Below are 22,350 nucleotides of genomic sequence, written 5' to 3'. Positions count from 1 at the left end.
CCCAATGTCGCCCGGGACATAAACGCCAATATCAGCCGGGACATAAACCCCAATATCACCCGGGACATGAACCCCAATATAATCCACGATATAAACCCCAATATCACTCGGAGTATCAATCCGAATAACAGCAGGAACGTAATAATCAAATATCATCTGGAATATGAACCACAATATAACCTGGGATATAAACCCTAATATCACGCGGGATGTAAATCCCCATATCACTTGGGACATAAACCCCAATTTCACACGGGACATAAACCCCAATTTCACCCGGGACATAAACGCCGATATAACCCGGGATATAAACCCCGATATCACACAGGTTATAAACGCCAATATCACCTGGGACATAAACCCCAATATCACACGGTACATAGATCCAAATATCACCCGGGACATAGATCCCAATGTCACCCAGGACATAGATCCCAATATCACCCAGGACACATATCCCAATATCACCCAGTGCACAGATCCCAATATCACCCAGGACACAGTTCCCAATATCACCCTGGACACAGATCCCTATATCACCCTGGACACAGAACCCAATATTACCCAGGACACAGAACCCAATATCAACCGGGACACAGATCCCAATATCACCCGGGACACAGATCTGAATATCACCCATGACATACATCCCAATATGCCCTCGGACATAGATCCCAATATCACCCGGGACATAGATCTCAATATCACCCGGGAAATAAACCCCAATATCACCCGGGACTAAACCACAATATCACCCGTGACATAAACTCCAATATCACTCGGGATATAGATACCAAAATCACTCAGGACATAAACCCCAATTTCACCCGTGACCAGAACCCAATATCACCCGGGACGTAGACCCCAATATCACCCGGGACATAAACCCCAATATTGCCGGGGACATAGATGCCAATATCACCCTGAACTTAGATCCCAATATCACCCGGGACATAATCCCCAATATTGCCGGGGACATAGATGCCAATATCACCCTGAACATAGATCCCAATATCACCAAGAACATATAACCCAATATAACCCAGGATATAAAGCCCAATGTCGCCCGGGACATAAACGCCAATATCAGCCGGGACATAAACCCCAATATCACCCGGGACATGAACCCCAATATAATCCACGATATAATCCCCAATATCTTCCGGAGTATAAATCCGAATAACAGCAGGGATGTAAAAATCAAATATCATCTGGAATATGAACCACAATATAACCTGGGATATAAACCCTAATATCACGCGGGATGTAAATCCCCATATCACTTGGGACATAAACCCCAATTTCACACGGGACATAAACCCCAATTTCATCCGGGACATAAACGCCGATATAACCCGGGATATAAACCCTGATATCACACAGGTTATAAACGCCAATATCATCTAGGACATAAACCCCAATATCACCCGATACAGAGATCCAAATATCACCCGGGACATAGATCCCAATGTCACCCAGGACACAGATCCTAATATCACCGGGGACATAAACCCCATAATCTCCGGGGACATAGATGCCAATATCACCCTGAACATACATCCCAATATCACCCGGGACATAGACCCCACTCTCATCCAGGACATAGACCCCACTATCATCCGGGACATAGACACCCATATCAACCAAGATATAAAACCCAAATTCACCCGGGGCATAAAGCCTCAATATCACCTGGGACATCAACCCCAATTTCAACAAGGGATATGAGCCCCAATATCACCCGCGACATAAACTCCAAAATCACCCGGGACACAAAGCCCAATTTCAACAGGGACAAAAACATCAATATCACCCTGGACATTAAGCACAATATCAAATGGGACATAGAGCCCAATATCACACGGGACATAGACCCCAATATCACCCGAAAAATAGACCCCAATATCACACGGGACATAGATCCCAAGATCACCGGGGACATAGATCACAATATCACACGGGATATAGATCCCAATATCACCCGGGACATAAACCCCAATATCGCTGGGGAAATAGATCCCAATATCACTCGGAACACAGATCCCAATATCACCCGGGACATAAACCCCAATATAATCCGGGATATAAAGACCAATTTCACCCGGGACATAAACCCCAATTTCACCTGGGACATAAACGTTGATATAACCCGGGATATAAACCCCGATATCACACAGGTTATAAACGCCAATATCACCTAGGACATAAACCTCAATATCACCCGATACAGAGATCCAAATATCAACCGGGACATAGATCCCAATGTCACCCAGGACACAGATCCAAATATCACCCGGGACATAAACCCCATTATCACCGGGGACATAGATGCCAATATCACCCTGAACATAGATCCCAATATCACCCGGTATATAGACCCCACTCTCATCCAGGACATAGACCCCACTATCATCCGGGACATAGACACCAATATCAACCAAGATATAAAACCCAAATTCAACCAGGGCATAAAGCCTCAATATAACCCGGGACATGAACCTCAAGTTCACCAAGGGATATGAGCCCCAATATCATCCGGGACATAAACTCCAAAATCACCCGGGACACAAAGCCCAATTTCAACAGGGACATAAACATCAATATCACCCAGGACATTAAGCACAATATCAAATGGGACATAGAGCCCAATATCACACGTGACATAGACCCTAATATCACCCGAAAAATAGACCGCAATATCACAAGGGACATAGATCCCAAGATCACCGGGGACATAGATCACAATATCACACGGGATATAGATCCCAATATCACCCGGGACATAAACCCCAATATCGCTGGGGAAATAGATCCCAATATCACTCGGAACACAGATCCCAATATCACCCGGGACATAAACCCCAATATAATCCGGGATATAAAGACCAATTTCACCCAGGACATAAACGCCGATATAACGCGGGATATAAACCCCGATATCACACAGGTTATAAACGCCAATATCACCTGGGACATAAACCCCAATATCACACGGTACATAGATCCAAATATCACCCGGGACATAGATCCCAATGTCACCCAGGACATAGATCCCAATATCACCCTGGACACATATCCCAATATCACCCAGGACACAGATCCCAATATCACACGGAACACAGATCCCAATATCACCCGGTACACAGATGCCAATATCACCCAGGACACAGTTCCCAATATTACCCTGGACCCAGATCCCAATATCACCCGGGACACAGAACCCATTATTACCCAGGACACAGAACCCAATATCACCCGGGACACAGATCCCAATATCACCAGGACATAGACCCCAATATCACCCAGGACATAGACCCCACTATCATCCAGGACATAGACCCCACTATCATCCAGGACATAGACCCCCAATATCACCCAAGATATAAAACCCAATATCACCCGGGACATAAAGCCCCACTATCAACCGGGATATGAGCCCCAATATTACCCGGGACATAAAACCCAATATCACCCGTGACATAAAGCAACATTTCACCCATGACATAAACACCAATATCACCCGGGACATAGATCCCAATATCAACCGGTACATAGATCCCAATATCACCTGGATCATAAACACCAAAATTGCCGGGGACATAGATACCAATACCACCCTGAAAGTAGACCACACTATCATCCGTGACATAGAAAAGACTCTCATCCGGGACATAAACCCCAATATCAACCAAGATATAAAACCCAATATCTCCCGGGACATAAAGCCTCTATATCACCCGTGACATAAAGCCCCAACATCACACAGGACATAAACCCAAATTTCACCCGGGACATAAACCCCAATTTCACCCTGGATATAGACCCCAATATCACCCGGGACATAGATCCTAATATCATCTGTGACATAGATCCCAATATCGCACAGAACATGGAGTCCAATATCACACGGGACAGAGACCCCAATATCACCCGGGACATAGATCACAATATCATCCGGGACATAGATCCCAATATCGCCTGGGACATAGATCCCAATATCACCCAGGACATAGATCCCAATATCACCCAGGACATAGATCCCAATATCACCCGGGACACAGATCCCAATAACAACCAGGACACAAATCCCAATATCACCCGGGACACAGATCCAAATATCACCCGGGACATAAAGCCCCAATATCACACTGGATATAAACCCGAATTTCACCCTGGACATAAACCCCAATTTCACCCTGGATATAAACACCAATATCACCCGGGACATAGACCCCAATATCACCAGGGACATAGATCCCAATATCACCCGGGACATAGATCCCAATATCACCTGGGACATAGATCTCAATATCACCCGGGACATAGATCCCAATATCACCCGGGACATAGATCGCAATATCACCCAGGACATAGATCCCAATATCATCCGTGACATAGATCCCAATATCACCCGGAACATAGTACCCAATATCACCCGGAACATAGTACCCAATATCACCTGGGACATAGATCCCAATGTCACCCGGGACATAAACCTCAATATCGCTCGGGACATAGATCCCAATATCACCCTGAACATAGATCCCAATATCACCCGGGACGAAAACCCCAATATTGCCGGGGACATGGATTACGATATCACCCGGAACATTGATCCCAATATCACCCGGAACATAATCCCCAGTATCACCCGAGACATAGACCCCAATATCACCCGGGACATAGATCCCAATATCATCCGGGACATAGATCCCAACATCGCCCGGGACATAGATCCCAATATCACCCAGGACATAGATCCCAATATCACCCAGGACATAGATCCCAATATCACCCGGGACACAGATCCCAATATCAACCAGGACACAGATCCCAATATCACCCGGGACACAGATCCAAATATCACCCGGGACATAAAGCCCCAATATCACACAGGATATAAACCCGAATTTCACCCGGGACATCAACCCCAATTTCACCCTGGATATAAACCCCAATATCACCCGGGACATAGACCCCAATATCACCAGGGACATAGATCCCAATATCACCCGGGACATAGATCCCAATATCACCTGGGACATAGATCTCAATATCACCCGGGACATAGATCCCAATATCACCCGGGACATAGATCCCAATATCACCCGGGACATAGATCCCAGTATCATCCGTGACATAGATCCCAACATCACCCTGAACATAGTACCCAATATCACCCGTGAAAGAGTACCCAATATCACTTGGGACATAGATCCCAATATCACCCGGGACATAAACCCCAATATCGCTCGGGACATAGATCCCAATATCACCCGGAACATAGATCCCAATATCACCCGGAACATAGATCCCAATATCACCTGGGACAAAAACCCCAATATTGCCGGGGACATGGATTACGATATCACCCGGAACATTGATCCCAATATCACCCGGAACATAATCCCCAATATCACCCAAGACATAGACCCCAATATCACACGGGATGTAGACCCCAATGTTACACGGGACATAGACCTCACATTCATCCAGGACATAGACCACACTATCATCCGGGACATAGACCCCAATATCAACCAAGATATAAAACCCAATATCACCCGGGACATAAAGCCTCAATATCACCCGCGACATAAAGCCCCAATATCATACAGGACATAAACCCAAATTTCACCCGGGACATAAACCCCAATTTCACCCTGGATATAGACCCCAATATCACCCTGGACGTAGTTCCCAATATCATCCATGACATAGATCCCAATATCATCCGGGACATAAATCCCAATGTCACGTGGGACATAAAGCCCAATAAGAATTGGGACATGAACCCCAAGTTCATCCGGGAAATAAACCCCAATTTCAAATAGGACATAAATCCCAAATATCACCCGTGAAATAAAACCCTATATCACTCGGGATATAGATTCCCAAAATCACACAGAACATAAACCCCAATTTCACCCGGGAAATAAACCCCAATTTCAGCCTGGATATAGACCCAAATATCAACCGGGACAGAGACCCCAATATCACCCGGGACATAGATCCCAATATCACCCGGGACATAGATCGCAATATCACCCAGGACATAGATCCCAATATCATCCGTGACATAGATCCCAATATCACCCGGAACATAGTACCCAATATCACCCGGAACATAGTACCCAATATCACCTGGGATATAGATCCCAATGTCACCCGGGACATAAACCTCAATATCGCTCGGGACATAGATCCCAATATCACCCGGAACATAGATCCCAATATCACCCGGGACGAAAACCCCAATATTGCCGGGGACATGGATTACGATATCACCCGGAACATTGATCCCAATATCACCCGGAACATAATCCCCAGTATCACCCGAGACATAGACCCCAATATCACCCGGGACATAGATCCCAATATCATCCGGGACATAGATCCCAACATCGCCCGGGACTTAGATCCCAATATCACCCAGGACATAGATCCCAATATCACCCAGGACATAGATCCCAATATCACCCGGGACACAGATCCCAATATCAACCAGGACACAGATCCCAATATCACCCGGGACACAGATCCAAATATCACCCGGGACATAAAGCCCCAATATCACACAGGATATAAACCCGAATTTCACCCGGGACATCAACCCCAATTTCACCCTGGATATAAACCCCAATATCACCCGGGACATAGACCCCAATATCACCAGGGACATAGATCCCAATATCACCCGGGACATAGATCCCAATATCACCTGGGACATAGATCTCAATATCACCCGGGACATAGATCCCAATATCACCCGGGACATAGATCCCAATATCACCCGGGACATAGATCCCAGTATCATCCGTGACATAGATCCCAACATCACCCTGAACATAGTACCCAATATCACCCGTGAAAGAGTACCCAATATCACTTGGGACATAGATCCCAATATCACCCGGGACATAAACCCCAATATCGCTCGGGACATAGATCTCAATATCACCCGGAACATAGATCCCAATATCACCCGGAACATAGATCCCAATATCACCTGGGACAAAAACCCCAATATTGCCGGGGACATGGATTACGATATCACCCGGAACATTGATCCCAATATCACCCGGAACATAATCCCCAATATCACCCAAGACATAGAACCCAATATCACACGGGATGTAGACCCCAATGTTACACGGGACATAGACCTCGCATTCATCCAGGACATAGACCACACTATCATCCGGGACATAGACCCCAATATCAACCAAGATATAAAACCCAATATCACCCGGGACATAAAGCCTCAATATCACCCGCGACATAAAGCCCCAATATCACACAGGACATAAACCCAAATTTCACCCGGGACATAAACCCCAATTTCACCCTGGATATAGACCCCAATATCACCCTGGACGTAGATCCCAATATCATCCATGACATAGATCCCAATATCATCCGGGACATAAATCCCAATGTCACGTGGGACATAAAGCCCAATAAGAATTGGGACATGAACCCCAAGTTCATCCGGGAAATAAACCCCAATTTCAAATAGGACATAAATCCCAAATATCACCCGTGAAATAAAACCCTATATCACTCGGGATATAGATTCCCAAAATCACACAGAACATAAACCCCAATTTCACCCGGGAAATAAACCCCAATTTCAGCCTGGATATAGACCCAAATATCAACCGGGACAGAGACCCCAATATCACCCGGGACATAGATCCCAATATCACCCGGGACATAGATCGCAATATCACCCAGGACATAGATCCCAATATCATCCGTGACATAGATCCCAATATCACCCGGAACATAGTACCCAATATCACCCGGAACATAGTACCCAATATCACCTGGGATATAGATCCCAATGTCACCCGGGACATAAACCTCAATATCGCTCGGGACATAGATCCCAATATCACCCGGAACATAGATCCCAATATCACCCGGGACGAAAACCCCAATATTGCCGGGGACATGGATTACGATATCACCCGGAACATTGATCCCAATATCACCCGGAACATAATCCCCAGTATCACCCGAGACATAGACCCCAATATCACCCGGGACATAGATCCCAATATCATCCGGGACATAGATCCCAACATCGCCCGGGACATAGATCCCAATATCACCCAGGACATAGATCCCAATATCACCCAGGACATAGATCCCAATATCACCCGGGACACAGATCCCAATATCAACCAGGACACAGATCCCAATATCACCCGGGACACAGATCCAAATATCACCCGGGACATAAAGCCCCAATATCACACAGGATATAAACCCGAATTTCGCCCGGGACATCAACCCCAATTTCACCCTGGATATAAACCCCAATATCACCCGGGACATAGACCCCAATATCACCAGGGACATAGATCCCAATATCACCCGGGACATAGATCCCAATATCACCTGGGACATAGATCTCAATATCACCCGGGACATAGATCCCAATATCACCCGGGACATAGATCCCAATATCACCCGGGACATAGATCCCAGTATCATCCGTGACATAGATCCCAACATCACCCTGAACTTAGTACCCAATATCACCCGTGAAAGAGTACCCAATATCACTTGGGACATAGATCCCAATATCACCCGGGACATAAACCCCAATATCGCTCGGGACATAGATCCCAATATCACCCGGAACATAGATCCCAATATCACCCGGAACATAGATCCCAATATCACCTGGGACAAAAACCCCAATATTGCCGGGGACATGGATTACGATATCACCCGGAACATTGATCCCAATATCACCCGGAACATAATCCCCAATATCACCCAAGACATAGACCCCAATATCACACGGGATGTAGAACCCAATGTTACACGGGACATAGACCTCACATTCATCCAGGACATAGACCACACTATCATCCGGGACATAGACCCCAATATCAACCAAGATATAAAACCCAATATCACCCGGGACATAAAGCCTCAATATCACCCGCGACATAAAGCCCCAATATCACACAGGACATAAACCCAAATTTCACCCGGGACATAAACCCCAATTTCACCCTGGATATAGACCCCAATATCACCCTGGACGTAGTTCCCAATATCATCCATGACATAGATCCCAATATCATCCGGGACATAAATCCCAATGTCACGTGGGACATAAAGCCCAATAAGAATTGGGACATGAACCCCAAGTTCATCCGGGAAATAAACCCCAATTTCAAATAGGACATAAATCCCAAATATCACCCGTGAAATAAAACCCTATATCACTCGGGATATAGATTCCCAAAATCACACAGAACATAAACCCCAATTTCACCCGGGAAATAAACCCCAATTTCAGCCTGGATATAGACCCAAATATCAACCGGGACAGAGACCCCAATATCACCCGGGACATAGATCCCAATATCACCCGGGACATAGATCGCAATATCACCCAGGACATAGATCCCAATATCATCCGTGACATAGATCCCAATATCACCCGGAACATAGTACCCAATATCACCCGGAACATAGTACCCAATATCACCTGGGATATAGATCCCAATGTCACCCGGGACATAAACCTCAATATCGCTCGGGACATAGATCCCAATATCACCCGGAACATAGATCCCAATATCACCCGGGACGAAAACCCCAATATTGCCGGGGACATGGATTACGATATCACCCGGAACATTGATCCCAATATCACCCGGAACATAATCCCCAGTATCACCCGAGACATAGACCCCAATATCACCCGGGACATAGATCCCAATATCATCCGGGACATAGATCCCAACATCGCCCGGGACATAGATCCCAATATCACCCAGGACATAGATCCCAATATCACCCAGGACATAGATCCCAATATCACCCGGGACACAGATCCCAATATCAACCAGGACACAGATCCCAATATCACCCGGGACACAGATCCAAATATCACCCGGGACATAAAGCCCCAATATCACACAGGATATAAACCCGAATTTCACCCGGGACATCAACCCCAATTTCACCCTGGATATAAACCCCAATATCACCCGGGACATAGACCCCAATATCACCAGGGACATAGATCCCAATATCACCCGGGACATAGATCCCAATATCACCTGGGACATAGATCTCAATATCACCCGGGACATAGATCCCAATATCACCCGGGACATAGATCCCAATATCACCCGGGACATAGATCCCAGTATCATCCGTGACATAGATCCCAACATCACCCTGAACATAGTACCCAATATCACCCGTGAAAGAGTACCCAATATCACTTGGGACATAGATCCCAATATCACCCGGGACATAAACCCCAATATCGCTCGGGACATAGATCTCAATATCACCCGGAACATAGATCCCAATATCACCCGGAACATAGATCCCAATATCACCTGGGACAAAAACCCCAATATTGCCGGGGACATGGATTACGATATCACCCGGAACATTGATCCCAATATCACCCGGAACATAATCCCCAATATCACCCAAGACATAGACCCCAATATCACACGGGATGTAGACCCCAATGTTACACGGGACATAGACCTCACATTCTTCCAGGACATAGACCACACTATCATCCGGGACATAGACCCCAATATCAACCAAGATATAAAACCCAATATCACCCGGGACATAAAGCCTCAATATCACCCGCGACATAAAGCCCCAATATCACACAGGACATAAACCCAAATTTCACCCGGGACATAAACCCCAATTTCACCCTGGATATAGACCCCAATATCACCCTGGACGTAGATCCCAATATCATCCATGACATAGATCCCAATATCATCCGGGACATAAATCCCAATGTCACGTGGGACATAAAGCCCAATAAGAATTGGGACATGAACCCCAAGTTCATCCGGGAAATAAACCCCAATTTCAAATAGGACATAAATCCCAAATATCACCCGTGAAATAAAACCCTATATCACTCGGGATATAGATTCCCAAAATCACACAGAACATAAACCCCAATTTCACCCGGGAAATAAACCCCAATTTCAGCCTGGATATAGACCCAAATATCAACCGGGACAGAGACCCCAATATCACCCGGGACATAGATCCCAATATCACCCGGGACATAGATCGCAATATCACCCAGGACATAGATCCCAATATCATCCGTGACATAGATCCCAATATCACCCGGAACATAGTACCCAATATCACCCGGAACATAGTACCCAATATCACCTGGGATATAGATCCCAATGTCACCCGGGACATAAACCTCAATATCGCTCGGGACATAGATCCCAATATCACCCGGAACATAGATCCCAATATCACCCGGGACGAAAACCCCAATATTGCCGGGGACATGGATTACGATATCACCCGGAACATTGATCCCAATATCACCCGGAACATAATCCCCAGTATCACCCGAGACATAGACCCCAATATCACCCGGGACATAGATCCCAATATCATCCGGGACATAGATCCCAACATCGCCCGGGACATAGATCCCAATATCACCCAGGACATAGATCCCAATATCACCCAGGACATAGATCCCAATATCACCCGGGACACAGATCCCAATATCAACCAGGACACAGATCCCAATATCACCCGGGACACAGATCCAAATATCACCCGGGACATAAAGCCCCAATATCACACAGGATATAAACCCGAATTTCACCCGGGACATCAACCCCAATTTCACCCTGGATATAAACCCCAATATCACCCGGGACATAGACCCCAATATCACCAGGGACATAGATCCCAATATCACCCGGGACATAGATCCCAATATCACCTGGGACATAGATCTCAATATCACCCGGGACATAGATCCCAATATCACCCGGGACATAGATCCCAATATCACCCGGGACATAGATCCCAGTATCATCCGTGACATAGATCCCAACATCACCCTGAACATAGTACCCAATATCACCCGTGAAAGAGTACCCAATATCACTTGGGACATAGATCCCAATATCACCCGGGACATAAACCCCAATATCGCTCGGGACATAGATCTCAATATCACCCGGAACATAGATCCCAATATCACCCGGAACATAGATCCCAATATCACCTGGGACAAAAACCCCAATATTGCCGGGGACATGGATTACGATATCACCCGGAACATTGATCCCAATATCACCCGGAACATAATCCCCAATATCACCCAAGACATAGACCCCAATATCACACGGGATGTAGACCCCAATGTTACACGGGACATAGACCTCACATTCATCCAGGACATAGACCACACTATCATCCGGGACATAGACCCCAATATCAACCAAGATATAAAACCCAATATCACCCGGGACATAAAGCCTCAATATCACCCGCGACATAAAGCCCCAATATCATACAGGACATAAACCCAAATTTCACCCGGGACATAAACCCCAATTTCACCCTGGATATAGACCCCAATATCACCCTGGACGTAGATCCCAATATCATCCATGACTTAGATCCCAATATCATCCGGGACATAAATCCCAATGTCACGTGGGACATAAAGCCCAATAAGAATTGGGACATGAACCCCAAGTTCATCCGGGAAATAAACCCCAATTTCAAATAGGACATAAATCCCAAATATCACCCGTGAAATAAAACCCTATATCACTCGGGATATAGATTCCCAAAATCACACAGAACATAAACCCCAATTTCACCCGGGAAATAAACCCCAATATCACCCGGGACATAAACGCCGACATAACGCGGGACATAAAGCCCCAATATCACCTGGGACATAAATCCCAATTTCACCTGGGACATAGATCCCAATTTCACCTGGGATATGAGCCCCAAAATAAACTGCGACATAAACCCCAATATCACCCGGGCCATAGATCCCAATATCGCCCAGAACATGGAGCCCAAAATCACACGGGACAGAGACCCTAATATCACCCGGGACATAAATGCCACTATCATGCGGGACAGAGATCCCAATATCACCCGGGACATAGATCACAATATCATCCGGGACACAGATTCAAATATCACCTGGGTCACAGATCCCAATATCACCCCGGACAGAGATCTCAATATCACCCAGGACACAGATCCCAATGTCACCTGGGACACAGATCCAAATATCACCCGGGACATAAACCCCAATTTCAGCCTGGATATAGACCCAAATATCAACCGGGACAGAGACCCCAATATCACCAGGGACATAGATCCCAATATCACCCGGGACATAGATCCCAATATCACCTGGGACATAGATCCCAATATCACCCGAGACATAGATCCCAATATCATCCGGAACATAGTACCCAATATCACCTGGGACATAGATCCCAATATCACCCGGGACATAAACCCCAATATTGCCGGGGACATAGATCACAGTATCACCCGGAACATTGATCCCAATATCACCCGGGACATAATCCCCAATATCACCCGAGACATAGAACCCAATATCACCCGGGATGTAGACCCCAATGTTACACGGGACATAGACCCCACATTCATCCAAGACATAGACCACACTATCATCTGGGACATAGACCCCAATATCAACCAAGATATAAAACCCAATATCACCCGGGACATAAAGCCTCAATATCACCCGCGACATAAAGCCCCAATATCACACAGGACATAAACCCAAATTGCACCCGCGACATAAAGCCGAATTTCACCCTGGATATAGACTCCAATATAACCCTGGAAGTAGATCCCAATATCATCCGCGACATAGATCCCAATATCACCCGGGACATAGATCCCAACATCAACCAGGACATAGATCCCAAAAACAACCAGGACATAGATCCCAATATCAACCGGGACATAGATCCCAATATCACCCGGGACATAGATCCCAATATCATCCAGGACATAGATCCCAATATCACCCGGGACATAAATCCCAATATTACGCGGGACATAAACCCCAATATGAATCGGCACATGAACCCCAAGTTCACCCAGGAAATAAACCGCAATTTCAACTAGGACATAAATCCCAAGTATCACCCGTGAAATAAAACCATATATCACTCGGGATATAGATTCCCAAAATCACACAGGACATAAATGCAATTTCAACCGGGAAATAAACCCCAATATCACCCGGAGCATAGACACCGATATCACCCGGGACATAAAGCCCCAATATCACCTGGTACATAAACCCCAATTTCACCCTGGATATGAGCCACAATATCAACTGCGACATAAACCCCAATATCACCCGGGACATAAAGCCCAATTTCACCCGGGAAATAAACACCAATATCACCCGGGACAAAAAACCCAATATCAAACGGGAAAAAGAGCCCAATATCACATGGGACATAAATCCCAATATCACGCGGGACATAAACCCCAATATGAATCGGCACATGAACCCCAAGTTCACCCAGGAAATAAACCGCAATTTCACCTAGGACATAAATCCAAAGTATCACCCGTGAAATAAAACCATATATCACTCGGGATATAGATTCCCAAAATCACACAGGACATAAATGCAATTTCAACCGGGAAATAAACCCCAATATCACCCGGAGCATAGACACCGATATCACCCGGGACATAAAGCCCCAATATCACCTGGTACATAAATCCCAATTTCACCCTGGATATGAGCCACAATATCAACTGCGACATAAACCCCAATATCACCCGGGACATAAAGCCCAATTTCAAACGGGACATAAACACCAATATCACCCGGGACAAAAAGCCCAATATCAAACGGGAAAGAGAGCCCAATATCACACGGGACATAGACCTGAATATTACCTGGGACATAGATCCCAATATCACCCGGGACATAGATCCCAATATCACCCGGGACATAGATCCCAATATCACCCGGGACATAGATCCCAATATCACCCGGGACATAGATCCCAATATCACGCGGGACATAGATCCCAATATCACCCGGGACACAGATCCCAATATCACCTGGGACATAGATCCCAATATCACCCGGGACACAGATCCCAATATCACCTAGGACACAGATCCCAATATCACCCAGGACACAGATCCCAATATCACCCGGGACAGAGATCCCAATATCACCTGGGACATAAATCCCAATATGCTCCGGGACATACATCCCAATAACACCCGGGACATAAAGCCTCAATATCACCCGCGACATAAACCCCAATTTCAACCGGGACAGAAACGCCGATATAACCCGGGACATATACCCCAATATCACACAGGTTGTAAACGCCAATATCGCCCAGGACATATATCACAATATCACCCGGGACATATATCACAATATCACCTGGGACATAGATCCCAATATCACCCGGGCCATAGATCCCAATATCACCCGGGACATAGATCCCAATATCACCCGGGACATAGATCCCAATATCAAATGGGAAATAGAGCTCGATATCACATGGGACATAAATCCCAATATCACGCGGGACATAAACACCAATATGAATCGGGACATGAACCCCAAGTTCACCCAGGAAATAAGCCGCAATTTCACCTAGGACATAAATCCCAAATATCACCCGTGAAATAAAACCATATATCACTCGGGATATAGATTCCCAAAATCACACAGGACAGAAACCCCAATTTCACCCGGGAAATAAACCCCAATATCACCCGGATAATAGACACCGATATCACCCGGGACTAAAAGCCATAATATCACCTGGGACATAAACCACAATTTCACCCTGGATATGAGCCCCAATATCAACTGCGACATAAACCCCAATAACACTCGGGACATAAAGCAGAATTTCACCCGGGACATTAACACCAATATCACACGGGACAAAAAGCCCAATATCAAACGGGAAATAAAGCCCAATATCACGCGGGACATAGATCTGAATATTACCCGGGACACAGATGCCAATATCATCCGGGAGATAGATCCCAATGTCACACGGGACATAGATCCCAATATCACCTGGGACACAGATCCCAATAACACCCGGGACACAGATTCCAATATCACCCGGGACACAGATCCAAATATCACCCGGGACATAGAACCCAATATCACCTGGGACATAAATCCCAATATGCCCCGGGACATACATTCCAATATCACCCGGGACATAAAGCCTCAATATCGCCCGTGACATAAAGCCTCAACATCACACAGGACATAAACCCGAATTTCACCGGGACATAAAAACAAATTTCACACTGGATATAGACTTCAATATCTCCCGGGACATAGACCCCAATATCACCCGGGACATAGATCCCAATATCACCCGGGACATAGATCCCAATATCACCCGGGACATAGATCCCAATATCACCCGGGACATTGATCCCAATATCACCCGGGACATAAAACCCAATATCGCCGGGGACATAGATGCCAATATCACCATGAACATAGATCCCAATATCACACGGAACATATACCCCAATATAAAACAGGATATAAAGCCCAATGTCACCCGGGACATAAACGCCACTATCACACGGGATATAAAATCCAAAATCAACCAGGACATTAACCCATTATCAGCCAGGACATAAACCCCAATATCAGCCGGGACATAAACCCCAATATCACCCGGGACATGAACCCCAATATAATCCAGGATATAAACCCCAATATCACCCGGAGAATAAATCCAAATATCAGCAGGGATGTAAAAATCAAATATCATCTGGAATAAGAACCACCATATAACCTGGGATATAAACCCCAATATCACTTGGGACATAAATCCCAATTTCACCCAGGAAATAAACCCCAATTTCCCCCGGGACATAAACCCCAATTTCAACCGGGCCAGAAACGTTGATATAACCCAGGACATAAACCCCAATATCACACAGGTTGTAAACGCCAATATCGCCCGGGACATAAAGCCCAATATCAGCCGGGACATAGATCGAAATATCACCTGGGACATAGATCCCAATATCAACCAGGACACAGATCCCAATAACACCCAGGACATAGATCCCAATATCACCCAGGACAAAGATCCCAATATCAACCGGGACACAGATCCAAATATCACCCGGGACATAGATCCCAATATCACCTGGGACATAAACCCCAATATGCTCCGGGACATACATCCCAATATCACCCGGGACATAAAGCCTCAATATCACCTGCGACATAAACCCCAATTTCAACCGGGACAGAAACGCAGATATAACCCGGGACATAAACCCCAATATCACACAGGTTGTAAACACCAATATCGCCCGGGACATAAAGCCCAATATCAGCTGGGACATAAACCCCAATATCACCCGGGACATAGATCACAATATCACCCGGGACATAGATCCCAATATCACCCGGGACATTGTTCCCAATCTCACCCGGGACATAGATCCCAATATCACCCGGGACATAGATCCCAATATCAAACGGGAAATAGAGCCCGATATCACATGGGACATAAATCCCAATATCACGCGGGACATAAACACCAATATGAATCGGGACATGAACCCCAAGCTCACCCAGGAAATAAACTGCAATTTCACCTAGGACATAAATCCCAAATATCACCCGTGAAAAAAAACCATATATCACTCGGGATATAGATTCCCAAAATCACACAGGACATAAACCCCAATTTCACCCGGGAAATAAACACCAATATCACCCGGAGCATAGACACCGATATCACCCGGGACTAAAAGCCATAATATCACCTGGGACATAAACCCCAATTTCACCCTGGATACGAGCCCCAATATCAACTGCGACATAAACCCTAATAACACTCAGGACATAAAGCAGAATTTCACCCGGGACAAAAACACCAATATCACCCGGAACCAAAAGCCCAATATCAAACGGGAAATAAAGCCCAATATCACACGGGACATAGACCTGAATATTACCCGAGACATAGATGCCAATATCATCCGGGAGATAGACCCCAATGTCACACGGGACATAGATCCCAATATCACACGGGACACAGATCCCAATATCACCCGGGACACAGATCCCAATATCACCCGGGAAATAGAACCCAATATCACCCGGGACATAGAACCCAATATCACCTGGGACATAAATCCCAATATGCCCCGGGACATACATTCCAATATCATCTGGGACATAAAGCCTCAATATCACCCGTGACATAAAGCCTCAACATCACACAGGACATAAACCCGAATTTCACCGGGACATAAAAACAAATTTCACACTGGATATAGACTTCAATATCTCCCGGGACATAGACCCCAATATCACCCGGGACATAGATCCCAATATCACCCGGGACATTGATCCCAATAAAACCCGGGACATAAAACCCAATATCGCCGGGGACATAGATGCCAATATCACCATGAACATAGATTCCAATATCACATGGAACATATACCCCAATATAAAAAAGGATATAAAGCCCAATGTCACCCGGGACATAAACGCCACTATCACACGGGATATAAAATCCAAAATCAACCAGGACATTAACCCTAATATCAGCCAGGACATAAACCCCAATATCAGCCGGGACATAAACCCCAATATCACCCGGGACATGAACCCCAATATAATCCAGGATATAAACCCCAATATCACCTGGAGAATAAATCCAAATATCAGCAGGGATGTAAAAATCAAATATCATCTGGAATAAGAACCACCATATAACCTGGGATATAAACCCCAATATCACTTGGGACATAAATCCCAATTTCACCCAGGAAATAAAGCCCAATTTCCCCCCGGACATAAACCCCAATTTCAACCGGGCCAGAAACGTCGATATAACCCAGGACATAAACCCCAATATCACACAGGTTGTAAACGCCAATATCGCCCGGGACATAAAGCCCAATATCAGCCGGGACATAGATCGCAATATCACCTGGGACATAGATCCCAATATCAACCAGGACACAGATCCCAATAACACCCAGGACATAGATCCCAATATCACCCAGGACAAAGATCCCAATATCAACCGGGACACAGATCCAAATATCACCCGGGACATAGATCCCAATATCACCTGGGACATAGATCCCAATATCACCTGGGACATAAACCCCAATATGCCCCGGGACATACATTCCAATATCACCCGGGACATAAAGCCTCAATATCACCCGTGACATAAAGCCTCAACATCACACAGGACATAAACCCGAATTTCACCGGGACATAAAAACAAATTTCACACTGGATATAGACTTCAATATCTCCCGGGACATAGACCCCAATATCACCCGGGACATAATCCCAATTTCACCCGGGACATAGATCCCAATATCACCCGGGACATAAAACCCAATATCGCCAGGGAGATAGATGCCAATATCAGCATGAACATAGATCCCAATATCACACGGAACATATACCCCAATATAAAAAAGGATATAAAGCCCAATGTCACCCGGGACATAAACGCCACTATCACACGGGATATAAAATCCAAAATCAACCAGGACATTAACCCTAATATCAGCCGGGACATAAACCGCAATATCACCCGGGACATGAACCGCAATATAATCCAGGATATAAACCCCAATATCACCCGGAGAATAAATCCAAATATCAGCAGGGATGTAAAAATCAAATATCATCTGGAATAAGAACCACCATATAACCTGGGATATAAACCCCAATATCACTTGGGACATAAATCCCAATTTCACCCAGGAAATAAACCCCAATTTCCACCGGGACATAAACCCCAATTTCAACCGGGACAGAAACGTCGATATAACCCGGGACATAAACCCCAATATCACACAGGTTGTAAACGCCAATATCGCCCGGGACATAAAGCTCAATATCAGCCGGGACATAGAACGCAATATCACCCGGGACATAGATCCCAATAACAACCAGGACACAGATCCCAATAACACCCAGGACATAGATCCCAATATCACCCAGGACACAGATCCCAATATCACCCGGGACACAGATCCAAATATCACCCGGGACATGGATCCCAATATCACCTGGGACATAAATCCCAATATGCCCCGGGAAATACATCCCAATATCACCCGGGACATAAAGCCTCAATATCACCCGCGACATAAACCCCAATTTCAACCGGGACAGAAACGCCGATATAACCCGGGACATAAACCCCAATATCACACAGGTTGTAAACGCCAATATCGCCCGGGACATAAAGCCCAATATCAGCTGGGACATAAACCCCAATATCACCCGGGACATAGATCACAACATCACCCGGGACATAGATCCCAATATCACCCGGGACATAGGTCCCAATATCACACGGAGCATAGACACCGATATCACCCGGGACATAAAGCCCCAATATCACCTGGGACATAAACCCCAATTTCACCCTGGATATGAGCCACAATATCAATTGCGACATAAACCCCAATATCACCCGGGACATAAGGCCCAATTTCAAATGGGACATAAACACCAATATCACCCGGGACTAAAAGCCCAATATCAAACGGGAAAGAAAGCCCAATATCACACGGGGCATAGACCTGAATATTACCCGGGACATAGACCTGAATATTACCCGGGTCATAGATCCCAATATCACCCGGGATATAGATCCCAATATCACCCGGGACATAGATCCAAATATCACCCGGGACATAGATCCCAATATCACCCGGGACATAGATCCCAATATCACCCGGGACATAGATCTCAATATCACCCGGGACATAAAACCCAATATCGCCGGGGACATAGGTGCCAATATCAGCATGAACATAGATCCCAATATCACACGGAACATATACCCCAATATAAAAAAGGATATAAAGCCCAATGTCACCCGGGACATAAACGCCACTATCACACGGGATATAAAATCCAAAATCAACCAGGACTTTAACCCTAATGTCAGCCAGGACATAAACCCCAATATCAGCCGGGACATAAACCCCAATATCACCCGGGACATGAACCGCAATATAATCCAGGATATAAACCCCAATATCACCCGGAGAATAAATCCAAATATCAGCAGGGATGTAAAAATCAAATATCATCTGGAATAAGAACCACCATATAACCTGGAATATAAACCCCAATATCACTTGGGACATAAATCCCAATTTCACCCAGGAAATAAACACCAATTTCCCCCGGGACATAAACCCCAATTTCAACCGGGACAGAAACGTCGATATAACACGGGACATAAACCCCAATATCATACAGGTTGTAAACGCCAATATCGCCCGGGACATAAAGCTCTATATCAGCCGGGACATAGATCGCAATATCACCCGGGACATAGATCCCAATAACAACCAGGACACAGATCCCAATAACACCCAGGACATAGATCCCAGTATCACCAAGGACACAGATCCCAATATCACCCGGGACACAGATCCAAATATCACCCGGGACATGGATCCCAATATCACCTGGGACATAAATCCCAATATGCCCCGGGACATACATCCCAATATCACCCGGGACATAAAGCCTCAATATCACCCGCGACATAAACCCCAATTTGAACCGGGACAGAAACGCCGATATAACCCGGGACATAAACCCCAATATCACACAGGTTGTAAACGCCAATATCGCCCGGGACATAAAGCCCAATATCAGCTGGGACATAAACCCCAATATCACCCGGGACATAGATCACAACATCACCCGGGACATAGATCCCAATATCACCTGGGACATAGGTCCCAATATCACCCGGAGCATAGACACCGATATCACACGGGACATAAAGCCCCAATATCACCTGGGACATAAACCCCAATTTCACCCTGGATATGAGCCACAATATCAACTGCGACATAAACCCCAATATCACCCGGGACATAAGGCCCAATTTCAAACGGGACATAAACACCAATATCACCCGGGACTAAAAGCCCAATATCAAACGGGAAAGAAAGCCCAATATCACACGGGGCATAGACCTGAATATTACCCGGGACATAGACCTGAATATTACCCGGGACATAGATCCCAATATCACCCGGGATATAGATCCCAATATCACCCGGGACATAGATCCCAATATCACCCAGGACATAGATCCCAATATCACCCGGGACATAGATCCCAATATCACCCGGGACATAGATCTCAATATCACCCGGGACATAGATCTCAATATCACCCGGGACATAAAACCAAATATCGCCGGGGACATAGATGCCAATATCAGCATGAACATAGATGCCAATATCACACGGAACATATACCCCAATATAAAAAAGGATATAAAGCCCAATGTCACCCGGGACATAAACGCCACTATCACACGGGATATAAAATCCAAAATCAACCAGGACTTTAACCCTAATGTCAGCCAGGACATAAACCCCAATATCAGCCGGGACATAAACCCCAATATCACCCGGAACATGAACCGCAATATAATCCAGGATATA

This window comes from Carcharodon carcharias, chromosome 24 (assembly GCF_017639515.1).
Source record: "Carcharodon carcharias isolate sCarCar2 chromosome 24, sCarCar2.pri, whole genome shotgun sequence".
NCBI lineage: Eukaryota > Metazoa > Chordata > Chondrichthyes > Lamniformes > Lamnidae > Carcharodon > Carcharodon carcharias.
This window is presented reverse-complemented; position numbering follows the sequence as displayed.